This window comes from Thalia democratica, chromosome 2, assembly GCF_965202585.1.
Source record: "Thalia democratica chromosome 2, ktThaDemo2.hap1.1, whole genome shotgun sequence".
NCBI lineage: Eukaryota > Metazoa > Chordata > Thaliacea > Salpida > Salpidae > Thalia > Thalia democratica.
This window is the reverse complement of record NC_139166.1, coordinates 16,724,057-16,739,732: the sequence shown is the minus strand read 5'-3', so window position 1 is coordinate 16,739,732 and position 15,676 is coordinate 16,724,057. Positions and strand designations below refer to the sequence as shown.

Sequence of the window (15,676 nt, the reverse complement as noted above, 5' to 3'; positions counted from 1 at the left end):
AGTAAATCATTTTCACTAAGCCAATTTAATGGACTTTTTAATAGTAAATTACAAATTGTAAAATAAAAATAACAGTACAACTGCTTCATATATTCTTTTCCGTATAATTATTAGCTTTTTGAATTCAAAGTAATGTATTTTGTTCATTTAATTCATTTCGAAATTCAAAAAGCTGAAAATTATACGCAAAAGCATATATGAAAAAGTTGTTTTGTTTTTTATTAATTTACAGTTTGTATCAAACTAATTGCTCCATTTACTTAAAAATTACATATGAGTACATAAGCATTCTAAACTTTAAAATTTAGACTTTTTTCGATCAATTTGTAGTTAATTTATTATACTCCATTTTAACTAATTTAAAAAGATTACAGTTTTATTATCAGCTGTTATTATAAACAATTTTAACAATCAACTTAAAAAAACAAAGTATATGTTACTGATTAATATGCAAATATACTATTAACATTCATAGCGTTTTTTTTTTACTTATGTATTGCTTATGCTTGCTTTAACCTGTTAATCTAATACTATAACTTTTATCCCATCCTTAATTAAATTTAAACTTGAACATAGAACTCAAAATTAAGCCTAAAGTCATGCCTTTCATCAAGTAAAAATATATATAACTCATGGTTTTAAAGTATTGTTTATGTGTTCAACTTTTTTGAATTTATTTTGAAATAACTACTTTTATTTTGAATACTTTAACTTCCTAGAAGTTAATTATGTTCCAAAAACAGATTTAAAACTATAAATTCTAAAAACAATTTTTTAGTTCTGCTTTATATTAAATCTAAACACACCGAAAGTTGTTTTTTACTTAAAAGAAAACAATTTAGAAGTCATTAGAAATGTTATTGATTTAAAAACAAAATTTTTCTTAAGTTTTTTGTTAGCTAAAACTTATTGATACGGTTCATTTTACATATGTGTCTATACAGACTATCTTAAAAAAAAACTTTTAAATCTTCAATATAGATTTTTTTTTTGGTTTTGAAAAATTATTCAACAATAAAACAGCCATACAGCAGTTGATTTAGGGTACATATAATTTCTTAGCAAGTAAACAGTTTTATCAAAAGTAAGTTAAGATTTGTCACCTAAGAGCTCTTTGATACGAAACTTTAAAACGAAGCTTTACAAGTAAATTACTTTTATTTGTAAAACTATAATTAGATTATATCCTACTCGGATATAATTGTAGATTATAAGTCTGTACAAAAAAAATTAAGTTTTTAAAAAATTATGTTAAATAATTAAAATTACGCAATTATAATAAAACTTAAAATTGATGTTGATAAAGAAAAAAAATTAGTGTTTAGTAAACATTTTAGTCATTAAATTAGCTTTAAACTTATACGATACCTTAAATAACAAATTTTAAAAGATCTTAAAACTTAAAAACCAGTATAGAGGTAATTGTTTTAGTCTTTTATAATTACAAATATTTTTTTTACCCTTTTAAGCACGGTATAACAAATATATAGTATAAACGTTTTATAATTTTGTTACATACAACAAACAAATATTATTTTTACTTTTTTTTTTTTATAACTAGTTCAAAGTATAAAATTGTTACATTAGTTTACTAAAAGTATATTTAAATAGGTTGCTAAAATGCTTTAAATATATTATCAAACGTTATTGTAACCTTTAAGTCTGTAATACTTGCTTTTAGTTTTATCTTCTATAAAACCCTTCGGTCAATTGAATGGTCATTTGTTGTCATTTATTAATGAGGAATACCTCTAGATTTTAGTACCCAAATAAGTAACTTACTTTTATAATTTTGTTTCCACAAGTTAAAAACTTATTTGCATAATTAGGTAAAAAAGTAGCTTCTTGGTTAATATTTGTAACCCTTTAGCTATGTATGAATTTTTATTTAAAGTAGGCCTTTAAGCTCAGAAACTAATATTTCGAACTCAACACAACTACTTTAAAATGATAACAAAAATTCCAGTTTTTAATTCGAATGTAATCAGTATATAATAAGTATCTGTGTATATGTGTAGTATTACTAATTATAAAATTGCAAATACAACTTAAAAATGATTTCCTTACAAAACAAAATTATCCTATCATATTCAGCCAAAACTATCAGAAAGTTATATAATTAAATAAACATAATCATATTTTATGCAATATAACTTGTCTAGTGATTAAACTTTTATTAAAGAATAATTTTTTTGAAAAAAAACAATAATATTGACTCTAAGTTATTAACCAATAAATATGATTATGTTTATTAAAACTATTTAAAACATAAAACTATTTAAATTTTAACTCGAGATTAAATAAGTATTTTAGATAAGATTTATGTAAAAACTTGAAAACATATTAATCTGTTTAAAATCGTAAACATTTATTTGGAAACTTGTTTTAAATAATAAGAGCAAGCATGTAGAAAAAGGATGATTTTGTAATTTGAACAGAACAAAAAAACTTTTTATAAGTTTTATAAAAGTAAAAGTCTTGTTATTGAGGTTGTTAACATACTTTAACTAATATATAAACTTAAGTTTTACCGAAGATTAATTGATTATATAAGCTTTGTACTGTTAGTAGTGTGTGAGAAATAGTAATTAATTGTTTATATACTTATATCATAAATTTTAAGTTTTATTGAAGTTTGATGATTTACTTAATAAAAGACAAACAACCACCATTGAAACAATAAAAATAAGTTTTATAGTCTTTTATATAAGTGTTGCATTTACTTTAAAGTACTGTTACTTATAACGATTAGCAGTGTCTAAAATCTACTGTTTTGCAGTATTGCTACTAGATTTAATACTTTAAGAAATGTCTTTCAAAAATAAACTTTTACCTATTTAAAAATATTGATAAAAACAATAAAGTTTTGAAATGTTTTTTGTAAACAAGAGTTTTAGCTTGAATAACTTTTATAACAAAGTTTTAGTTTATTTGCCGTTAATTTTTTTTTCAACTTTTTATATCTAAGTTGTTATTTTATACGTAAAACAAAGTATATAATCCTTAGCTATAAATCTATAGATCGTAGTTTTTGAAAAAAATAATAATTGTCTAAAAATTAAAAAAAGAAGCTTATTTAAAATAGCCTTTAGTTTTAGTATGGCAAACGTTATAAATAATTAAAACAAATAAAATGCATTACTTAGTGATAGCCTTACATCAATAAGCTTTTTAAGTTACTTTTACGATCAATATTTTAAAAACGGCTAAACTTTATTTTTTAAGGCGCTAATTTTAAAATCTTGCGCATCTGCTTGTATTTATGACGTTATAAAGTAGTTTGTTTAAAATAAAGTTGTAACAACAAAAACTATAAATTTCAATCCACAACTCTAATTCTAAAAACTAACAAATTAAATATTGTAAACAAAATGCTACAAACTGCATAGCCTATGTATGTTAAGTATGATATTATATAAGTATGATATAAATAGTATAAGTATGTATATTTAAAGTATTGAGATATTGTTTGTTTATGAAAAAAGTAGATGGTATGGTAAGTTTATTGTTACAAACTAAAAATAAAACGAAAAGGATCAAAAAAATTAATCTAAAGACCTAAAGTACAAAAATACCTCTTGGTCATCACTTGCTTAAACTATTATGAAATTTAAAGTATACAGTTAAAATTATAAATCTAAAGTAAAAATAAATCATAAGATTGATTACTTAAACTAAATACTTAAAATAAGTCTTCAAAGTATTTAATGAACTATAGTTTAAAAGATACCAGGTTTAGTTATAATAATAAAATCCTTAAACACATCTACATAACTATATTTTAAACTTCTAAGTCAAAACTTTTAAAATAAATTATACTTAAAAAATAGTACATTTAAAGCCATTTACAAACAATGTCTTTACAGTGTAAACAAACTTTATCATAAAGTACAAGCTGAAAAATTAATTAGTATAAGTAAGTTTATAAACGCTACATATTGTAATTTATACAAACCTTGTTAGTTCAGTGGTGGATCTTTCTCGGGCCACGCTGGAGGCCCGGGCTCGATTCTTGAATAATGCATTTTTGCTTGTTGTTTTTAAATTTAAGTAGAATATAAGCAATTTTTGTATAATTTATTTAAAACAAAGCTTTCAATTTACCAAAAAATATTTAATTAAAAGTTATTGATTGCTTAAAGTAACATTAAAACACAAGTCTGAGCTGTTTTATAAAAGTTTGATTTTAATTTTTATAGTGGGGTAATAATTTAGAATATTAGGCTATAAAAAATAAAATAACTTCCAAAAAGAATGGTTCTTTCGATTTTTACATTAATTTTCCGTTAGCAAAAATTTAAAAAAAAGTGTAATTTGTAATATTCTTGTTGCTACGCAAGAACAGAAATTGAAACTTGTAATATTCTTGCGTAGCAACAAGAATATTACAAGTTACAATTTCTGTTTTATACTTAAAAAATTTTTACACAATAGTTATGTTTCTAATTATTTTGTATAGTTTACAACATTTAATTAGTTGTTTAGCTTAAACTTTCATATTGATATCCTTAGTATCTTTAAACTATGATATATTGATTAGTGTGTTTACTAACTGCTACCTATAATACATGTAGTAAAAATGTAATACTTATTAAGCTTTAGTGCAGGGTTTCCCAAACTCATTTACTAAATCGCCCCCTTTTCAGTAATTTGAAAAAAAATCGCCCCCCCCCCCCTGATTTCACAAAGTAGTTTTTCTTTTGAGTACAAACTTTTCAGCCAAAAAAAGTTGTGTTCGAAATGTAATTTAGTCTGGTACTTCTTATGCACGCACTTTTGTGTTCAAAGTAGTTTACAGGGCTTGAGAAAATAATTTACAGTTATTTTCTTAGAAGCCCAGTAAAGTGTATTAAAATACTTAATTATTAAAAAGCCTTGTGTTATCTGTTATCAATCCTGTTTAAATATGAACTGTTTTGAAATTAATGAAACTTTTAGGTCAGTGGTGGACAATTTTTTTAGTCAGCAACTCATATTTACTTCTGTGAACAGAAAGTAATCAATTAAAAAAAAAACTTTTAACTAGGTTAAAATTTTGTTTTGTAACTGTAGCAGTCTTTTTGATGGCTTATTTAATTCTGTTTAAAAAGATTTTTTTTTTCTAGCTATTAGCCCATAATAATTTAACAGAGGAAAATAGTGAAAAACTAAAAGCTAGTGTTGAAGTATTAAAATAAACTAAGTATATTCTAGTTGCTAATATAATTAAATTAAGAAAAAACAAAAAACAGTTGTACTAATAGTCTAAAACTCCTTATACAATAATGATTTTTTTAACAATAATAAATCAAGTTAGAAAACAAAATTGAGTTTAAGAAACTTTTAAATGAAAGATTTGAAGTCATTTAAAATAGAGACTTCAAACTTATACTCTTTTAAAACCAAAAAATTCATTTTAGAATTTAAAACTTTAATGGTTATCAAAATTTTACAATCAGATAATAGTTATATAAGTTATATACGGATTAAACAAGTAATAACAAAAACCTGTCAAATAAAGGTCTTTCAAACAAATATTTTAATTTTATCACTATGCTATAAAAACTTTAATGTAAAACGACGAATATGAACTACAAAATTAACCAGGTCAAAAAAAAACTAAAAATAACTTTAAAACATAAACCATTTAATAAACATAGTAGACTTCCGCTTAAGTTCGCACTTTGAAAAAAATTAAAAAGAACAATTTAAATTAAAAATTTATTACCATATTTTTTTTTACAAAATGACAAATTTCAATATGTTATATGCAATAATGTTATGAATTAACATGAAATCCACTAAAACATAAAACAAATTTTCATTAAAATAAAACAGATCTATATAAGCTAACAAATACTATATACATTTTGTTTTATTAATATTTGGTTAGTAATAGACTTTACTTTAGTTATATATAAGAAAATATAAATTTGCCCTTTTTATTTGGGTAAAAAGTGCGAACTAAAGAGGAAGTCCACCGTAATTAATATTCATTAGGCATTATGCAAACCTGTTGTAGAATAAATAGCTTAATAAAGTTGTTATTATAAAAAGACTACTTAAATACAATACAAACCAGGTTAAATAAGAAGTTTTCAAAAGATCAAATCAAATTAAAAAACTTTCATAAAATAATGTCTGCTACTGAAGTCTAATATAATGTGAAGGATGAGGTTCATGACTGCTTGCAAGTTTTTCTAATCTGATTCTTAATCAGTAAAATAAAGCCTTAAGTCACCTCCTTTATAAATATCTAGATTAGATCTTTTGCTCAAGATGTTGATAACTGAACTGAAAGCTTTCTCAACAACATAGCTAGAAGGAAAAGCTATAAACAACAATCTAAATACCTCTTAAATGATTGGATACTTTTGCCTTAGTTTTTGTTGAGTCCAAAAGCTTTCATATCGTTCTTTAGAAGAATTTACTTTAAGTTTAAGGTCAGTTTGTAAGTCTGAGAAGGTCTCCTGTATGTCGTTTATTTCAAAATTATCTGCCTCGAAGGAATCCATATATTTATCTATATGATAGCTTTTTTGTGTCAAATCTAAATTTTACTACTTAATATGTTAAAATCGTTAAAAATTCCAGGTTTTTTTTTGCCGAACTTGTCAAGTTCCAGGTTTTTCCAGGTTTCTGGGTAAATTGGCAACCCTGTATAGTTTTATTTCTTAGTCTAACTTGGTGAATTTTCAAAAAACAACTGGAAATATCATGAGGTGATAGTTTATAAAAAATAACATAGATTTTTACAAACCGTTTATGATCCCAAATAACATATATATCAGGTTATAAAATAGTGAGAGGGATTTCAATCATCTATGATATATGTAATTGTTAAACAAGGAAAAAATATATGAATGAAAATATAGTATTTACTTGAAAGTAGGAGTCATAACCACTTCATTTTTTTCTATTTTTTACATAAATAAAATAAACTTTTTTGTTTAAGTTTTACCTAAGGGTCAAATAATCAATAGCAAGCTAAAATTAGTAAAATAGCAAGAAAAAAAGTAAAAATCTCATGACAGCCCAAAATTTTAAAATCGCCCCCTTTTCGCCCCCTTACTAGTTATCGCCCACCCTTTCGCCCCCTTACTAATTATCGCTCCCCCAAATTACTAAAATCGCCCCCAGGGAGGTGATATCGCCCACTTTGGGAAACCCTGCTTTAGTGCAAAGTAAGACTTGAATTACCATTTTATGTTTATATATTCAAAATACAGTAATCGATAACGTGCTGATCTTTAAATTTAGAGGTTCCGGGTTCGAATCCTGGCAGAGATGCATCTTTTAAGTGATAATTATTTTTGTTAGTTGTAACTTATACCTATATGTTTTACTTTTGACGAAAAACATCATTATATACGTAAAATTGATTTTAAAGAATAGTTAATTCAAGTTATACATTATAAATATATAAATTACTTATTATTAGCTTTAAAATCTACTAGCTTTACAGTAGTAAACGGATTATCAAACTACAAAGCAATGTAATTAAGTATTTAATAATACGTTTAACGATGCAGTTGCTAAAGTGTTAATATAATTTTTAAAACTTAACAGCATCAAATTGTTTGAGTAATATACATATAACTTTAAATCATCAAGTAATAAATTTTAAATTACATAAACGTGCTTTACTAGTTACGTCATAAGGCTTACTTATATGTTTATATATGCAAAGTAACGTCTGATAACATAGTTCTACATGGTCTAGTGGTTAGGATTCCTGGCTTTCACCCATGCGGCCCGGGTTCGATTTCTGGTGAAGCAACCTTTTTTTTAAATAGAAAATATTGGGTTTTAAACGGTATTGCATATTTCGTTTTTAAACTAAAAAATATATGAACACATTTATATAGTTGTTCGTACCTTAAATACATGAAATTAAATACAATAACAAATTAAAAAGCTGGGGTAAACCTTAAATTTAAACAGTTTCAAACTATTTTTTTTTAAATTTTATACAAGTTTATTCGAGCAGGGAAAATTCAAGCAGGAATAACTCGAACAGGGGCAACTCGAGCAGCAACAAATCGAGAGGGAACAAATCGAGCAGTAAAAACTCGAGCAGGGGCAAGCTCGTTTTTAAGTTACTTGCGTGTTTTTTTTTTTGTTTTTTATATTACTAGTTAGACAAGTCCTAAAATCAAGTTGGTAAATTAAATAATTAAGTTAGTAAATTTATGAATAGGTAAATACATAAACTTACAGGGACATAAATAAAAATAAAAGTAGCTACAGTTGTTAAGAAACGGTTATAATATACAAAGGTATGAGATATGTGTTTTTTTTTTGAATTAAAAAATTACTTAGTTAAACTAGCATATTCAACGTTTTTTTCTGAAAAATTTGCTATTTTTTGTATTACCTTTATAGTTTTAATATAAATGTTTCAAACTAGGGGATTTTTTAACTTGACAATGTCAATCTGCAGCACCACCTAACCAAAAGACCACGCGACGCCACTGGAACATAGCATACTAAGTAAATTTCATCAAATTAATTGCATTATTAATTATAACTAATTTAATTTAACTGAAAAAAAATCAAAAAAAGATTGTTAAACTTTTGTAAGACAGTTTTACAGTTTTGAAGTAATAAACATAAGTTTAATGTATGCGATATATATTGTCAACATAATTATGTCAACTATAGATTAAACAGGATTTGAAACTTTAATAACAAAGTTAGCTATAAACTGTGTTTTAACAATTACAAATAAACTGAAACTAATTTCAAATCGATAGTTTTTATAAACTTTAGCAAATTTAAAAGACCTGATACCAAGCTTAAATTTGTAAATTGTATTTTAAAATTAAAAAAAGTTAGATATTGAAATTTATTAAACTAAGTTAAAAGTACGCTTATTGTGTTAAAGTTTAATTTATAAAAATTTCTATACAAAAAACATTTCAGCAGTTTAAGTTTTTATCTTATGTTGCTGGTTTACATTTCAGTATGTAGTAACCTTAACTGCTTAAAAAAAACTCTTATAGTTGTTATGAAAATTAGGTAAATAAAAAGGCAACAAATTAGCTAAATTTTAAAAAACTGTTTAAATAGACCAATTCAAAAGATAAATACAAAACAATACTTTTGCATGTTCAGTTTACTAATAGTTACGCTTGCGTTTATAACCTTTTTATTCAACAATTTACAAGCGTCGATGGTGTAACGGTTAGCATTGGTGCCTTCCAAGCACTAGTTCCGGGTTCGACTCCCGGTCGACGCACTTTTGCTTTTGTTTTTAATGGACTATTTCAAATGATAACTACTTTATCTTTTTCTAATTAGTGAATACAACTTCGAAAAATTTCAAACATAAAACTTCAGTATTATTATTTTACTCCATTTTATAAAGATCTTGTTTTAGGCCTAAAAATTTTTCAATATAGTTTCTTATGGTTTAGATTTAGATAGTTTTAACTTAGTAATCAAAACATTTCTAACATCGAAAAGATATTTCAAAATATACAAACTAGAGATAAGCTTTAGTGGTTAATGTTTAAAGTTGTAACTTAGTTACTAAAGTTATAGATAGTTGCAATTTATTTTAGTAATCAAGTAAATTAACTGACAAAACGCTAATGTTGTTTTCAAAACTTATCAGAAAAAAGTTAATTTCTTTTACTGAAATTACAAGTTTAAATGTGTATTAGGCTAATACAGTAAGGTAAAGCTAAAAGTTTAAACTCAATTATGGTATAACAGTTGTAATTATCTTTTTTTTAAGCACATAATTATAAGGTTTTTAACCCTTAATAGCACTTTGCAATCAGTACTTATTATAACATATACATGAAAACATTTATTTGTATGAATTAAAACTAACAAAAAGTTTACAACACTTGAATTAGTTCAGTTGCTTAGCAAAGTTAAAAGCTTATTTATCATTTAGTAACAACATTAATTTTTATGATGTTTACTGCTGTTTAAAATTAGAAAAACCTCTCAGTTTCATAAAAAAAAGTTAAAGTTTTATTTAAGATTAATTTTTTTTTTGTATAACGTAAGGTAAAATATATTTTGGCTGTTTTCAAAGAGTAAAAAACAAAAATAAAAATAAAATAATATATAGATGTATGATATTAGATAGTTAAAAATCAACAAGTTTTAGTTTAGGAAACTAATAAATATTGAAACTAAAATAGCTTTTGGTCATAACATGTTGCAATTTAAGTTATTTTGAATTTTACCATAATAACAAAAAATTTAAGCTCAAACAGTTTTACAACATAAGTTAAAATAGCAAGGCAAATAAGTAAATTTTAAGTAGGTTTAATTGCATCAACAAAAGTATATAAGTAAGCATTAAGCTTAGAGCAAATTTTCAAGTATATATACGCTATATGCAGCAGTTACAAGCAGCAGAGTGGCGCAGCGGAAGCGTGCTGGGCCCATTACCCAGAGGTCGATGGATCGAAACCATCCTCTGCTACCTTCCCGCTGTAATCGTATAGTGGTTAGTACTTCACGTTGTGGCCGTGACAACCTAAGTTCGAATCCTGGTTACAGCATTTTTTGTTACTGCAATATAAAATTTTATTATTATTAGTTTATACGAATATATATATAATAAATTTGGTCAACATAAGAAAAAATAATAATAATAATATTTATTTACATAGTTATGAGACTTATTCAAAAAATTTCAATTTATCATAGTTTTATAAGTAATAAAAAGCTCTTGTCTTATAAAATAGTTTTAAATTAAAACTCTGCTTCACTTTATGTCCTTATATTATATTTGCTTAAACATATTTTGTTATAGAAAATGTTTTTGTATCTTTAAAACGCTTGTTCATAAATAACATACATAAGTTAGCTTAAAATAATAACAAAGAGCATAAAGGTTTACCACATACATGATTTAGTAGTTTTGATTACTAATATATGCACTAAAGTTTAAATGTAATCAACAGTAATATGTTATATTTTTTCGAATTGTATAAGGGTAGATCATGTTTTAGTTTAAATAGTTTTCTAGTTGAAGAGAGTGATTTTTTAAAGTAGATTAGTAATATATGTTTTACTCTAGCTAAATAAAATAAAACGTTACTATGCAAACAAACATTATTTGAAAAGCAAGTTTAAATGTTTCAGAAAAATTAAGTAATACACATAGTTTAAGACAATTCAAAACACAAACACAGTATTTCAATTATTGAGCATAATAGAGTAATAATGAAATAAAAACTTTTACACATTAAATATTTATTAGACAGTGAAAGTAATTAGAACTTCAAAAACTTTATCTTGATGTATTTGAGAAAAGTTTAATTATATTAAACAAAAGTTCTTTAGAAGCCATTTAAATAGAAATAATCTTTGCTAAAATGTTTTAATTAAAGCTTACTTTTTTCAGTTCAAAGTATCGTATAAAACAATTTACTTAAAACACTCTGCATGCAAAAAACATAGGTTTATAATGGTAAAAAAATGTTCATAGACACCTCCCAGGTGGTCTAGTGGTTAGTATTCGTGGCTCTCACCCACGCGGCCCGGGTTTGATTCCTGGTCTGGGAACATTTTTTAAAATGTTGAAATAGCCCAAGTTTAAAATTAATTTCTTTTATATTTTCTACCTTAGAATGAAAACTTGTAAACTTAATTATAAAAGTTGCGGATGCTTTCGTTAACATATTTCATTAAGAACTTTAATATAGCGGTTCATTAATTACTACGTGACTAATTGGACTTATGTGAACGCAAAAAATATATACTTAAACTGTTTTGAGCAGTATAGAATTTCAAAAAAGAAGACAGTAATACTTAAACAAATTAGACAATTTAAAATAGTGACTTATGTTTTACTATTTTAAGCACAAAGTTTAAGAAAATTAAAAAAAAACAGCTTTAGTGCTAGGTATTAATAAAACAAAAAGTCTTATTATCAAAAGTAAAGGAAAACACTCTTCATTAAAAGTTAATAACAAAAGTCGTCCTCGGGTGGGCTCGAACCACCAACCTTCCGAATTAACAGTCGAACGCGCTAACCGATTGCGCCACGAAGACTTGTTTGAATTACACTTATACTGTTTATATATTAAAGTTTTCTCGCTTAACATGCGCGTTAATTAATTGCAATTATGTACTCAGTTGCTGAATTTAAAACAAATCTGAATGCTTTAGTATGAAGGTTTTCGAGCATTTTTTGATTATTTCAGTAAACTAACCATTTTTTTTTAAATTAGTAATTTAAAAAAAAACTCTTTTTCAGTAAATAAAATAAGTATTTATTTTTTACAACTACAGTAAAATTACATAACTCTACTTGATATGAAATTAGATTTGAAAATTGTTTTTTAGACTCTCCTAAATGTTTAATCTAAATAAAAACTACTTTGAAATTTTTATATCAATATGTCAATTGCTATAAAACACGAGCTTAAACATTTTTTGAATACTGCAGTAATATTTCATATATTTACTGTTATTTATTATTTTTTTTAACCGTATAGCTTTAATTTATTTTTGCTTGTTTTTTAATAAGTTGGAATAAGTTGATAATAGAGTCTAAATTCTTAAGCATACTTTTAAAAAAGAGAAAAATTTCAAATTTTTTTTTTTTTTTTTCTCGTTTTTAAATCATATAAAAGCCTAAAATATTTGCTTGAACTATTGATGAATTTTAAAATTAAAATCATTTCAGATATAAAATCTACTTTTTGACGTAAAGTTTAAAATAAATTTAATATGTATATAATGTTAGATACATGTGTGTATATAAATTGTTTTTTTTCATATATTCTATTTTTTGAAAAATATTTAATGTTGTGAAGTTTAATATTCTTATTTTAGATAGAGATTTTCGTTTTAGAATTTAAACTTTGACACTAAAATTTTTTAATTTGTAGATTATTATAACTTTGATTAAGTTGGGTATGCAATCGATGACCGAGAGGTTTTTTTGCGTACCCAGGTGCTTGAACCAAAAAAATTTTCGCAATTTTTCGTTTTTTTTCAATAAACCAATAATTAAGACCATCTGGAAAATATTTTACATTTGCATGAACAACATTAAGAAAAAATTTAAAAGTATAACCATAAATACTTGACTACTGATGTAAATATACAATTTTTAATTGTACTTTATTTTGAAATTATAAAGTTTGAATCAAGTAGTAAGCAAGTAATTCAGTAATTATTTTCATGACTAGATACAAAATATTGAAAAAAAAATGAGTAGCTAGTTATTTGTTGGAATGTACTAATACTCTTGTTTTTAATTTTTACATAACTGTATTTTTTTCATGGTTTAGTAGTCAAGTCAAAAATCAAAAGTCAAGCTCACCTACTTAATTATGTACTACCATTTAAAGTTAACTAGTAGTTATATTTACTAAAAAATATCGTTAAAAAACAGGTCAAAAAATGTACCTATTTTCTTTTTAATATACATTCATAAATATTGTTCTGTTGACCCTGCTTAAACAATATGTTGTTTTATATTCTGTTTGATATTAAAAAAAATAAATAAAAAACACAAAATCAGCTGTAATAAAACAATGTTATTATCAAAAGATAGTTCATTCACCAAAAAACAAAAAGAAACCACGCCCAACGTGGGGCTCGAACCCACGACCGTTGGATTAAGAGTCCAACGCTCTACCGACTGAGCTAGCCGGGCGCTTGCAGTAAAGTCTTGTTACAGCTACATATTTGACAAATTTTAATTCAAACTCTCATTGATTTCTTTTATTGTGTATTACCAGTTAACAATTGTTATCAATTTATTTATAAATAATGCTTTTAAAGTTACGTTAAAGTAATATATTTTTTTAATTTATGTAAGTAGTTTTTAGATAGTTTCCTAAAAACAAAATTCATTTTTATTAACACATACTGGTCTACTAATAAAAATATATTTTATAGATACATTATTATGCATAAGTAACGGTATTAAATTTTAGTCATGAAGTAAAGTATATGAATTGTTTTTCTTTTTTATATACTTTTATATTGATAAGTTTTATTGGTAGTGTCATATTCTTTATAATTTTATTTTCCTAATATATTTATAAACATAACCAACTTATTTCTTGAAGCTTTGTATATAGCTAACAAGTACGTGAACGGGTCAAATATGCACGAAGACACTTTTGCAAGATTTTAATTAATTTTAATACTAAGATTTTAATTTTACTCCAATAAAACTTTTATAGTCAAAAAGAAGTTGCTTGTTTATTTAGAACTTCACATTTTTTTAACAATTTTTATTTTTATAAATTTTTTTGTAACGTTCAATTCATATGATATATAGTGAAATTATAAAAACTGTAATATTTTATAACTAGAGTGAATAACACAAAAAATAAATTAATATTTTATGATTAAGAAAAATTAAAGCAGCTAAAATTGTTTACTAAATAAATAGTTTAATGACGATTAAAAATAACAATTAATCATAATAATTAATTCATTTTGATAAAAAAATATATGGCCAGTACGGGGATCGAAACGCGTTATTAGCACACGCTCTAACCAACTGAGTTAACCGGCCACTCATGTAGACTATATTTTGTACGTATATAAAACATTGTGGTTTATAGTGATGTTGTTTTTAGTGACTTCCAAGAATGTATAATTCAAATTGTTTACTACACCAACTTATCTTTGGTTCATGTTTTATATAGTACTGATATGTTCTATGTACAACATACGATTTTTGAGTTTCTTACTTTTTTAAGAAAAGTAAAATAATACTTGTAAAATTCAATTTATATTTATACCTTAGAACTTAAGGCTCTGTTGATGTAATTATAAAATTTGAACGTTCGCTCAAAATATAACTCAGCGTAAGCCAAATATTTTTAACTAAAACAGAAAAAAAAAATCTTTCTTTTCAAATCTTAAGCTTATTTGTTTTAACCTGTTTGTTTAAATTTAAATTTGTTTAAATTAATGATTGTAATATTAACATTATGTTAACAGTTAAATTTTTCAGATGCTATATGGTTACTTATTCAAACATAGTATAAGTATCGAAAACTAGTTGTCAACTTCGGAAAATCAGTATATCGCAGGGGCGTCGCGTGGGGTGGCACACTGGAGCTGCAGTCCCACCTATTCAAAAAAAAAAGAAGAAAAAAGAAAATTTTCCTTAACTTCAGTTTCCCTGCTTTTTTTCGTAGAACTGAATGATAAATTTGTTAGTTTTTAAAATTTTACATTCAATTTTCAAAAATTCGTTAAATGGCTGGCGCTGCAAGCTAAAACTGTGGGTGCTGCATTTTAAACATATATCCAATATCCTATACAAAAAGTTGTTGAAAAGCTTATTTTTAGAGCTGCATTCAATGCAGCGCTATGTGAATTTAACTGAATATAAAGAATATAGTGAATATGAATATACTGTTAATTAGTTTTTGAACATTATACATTGAAAAAACTACTAAAGTAAACAACTTGAATACAGTGAAAGTAAATTTTAGTTTTTGAGGTAAAAGTTGCAACATCAAAACCCAGTGGTCAACACATATACAAAAAAACTATATAAGCCAAGTTTTTAAAGGATATTATTTAAAAAAATTCAAAACTCAATAAATTTGTGTGTGATTTATTGATAATTCTTTTAAAATGGTCATTAATTTTTTTTTATATATCATATTTTTTTATTCCAGATTACCTTAAAGCAAAAGAAAACAAAGACTACCTATCTTATTTACATAAAATAATAAATTTCTTT

The 15,676-nt window shown here is 24.6% G+C and overlaps 3 non-coding genes across 3 annotated transcripts; 2 read left to right on the top strand and 1 right to left on the bottom strand.

Annotated features, from left to right (window-relative positions):
* The first annotated feature begins 9,148 nt into the window (after positions 1–9,148).
* On the top strand, positions 9,149–9,220 carry Trnag-ucc (transfer RNA glycine (anticodon UCC)). The gene has a single exon. It is a non-coding gene; the product is annotated as a tRNA-Gly (tRNA).
* Positions 9,221–11,442: 2,222 nt separating this feature from the next.
* Trnae-cuc (transfer RNA glutamic acid (anticodon CUC)) lies at positions 11,443–11,514 on the top strand. The gene has a single exon. It is a non-coding gene; the product is annotated as a tRNA-Glu (tRNA).
* Positions 11,515–13,545: 2,031 nt separating this feature from the next.
* Trnak-cuu (transfer RNA lysine (anticodon CUU)) lies at positions 13,546–13,618 on the bottom strand. Its single transcript has one exon. It is a non-coding gene; the product is annotated as a tRNA-Lys (tRNA).
* Positions 13,619–15,676: the final 2,058 nt, after the last annotated feature.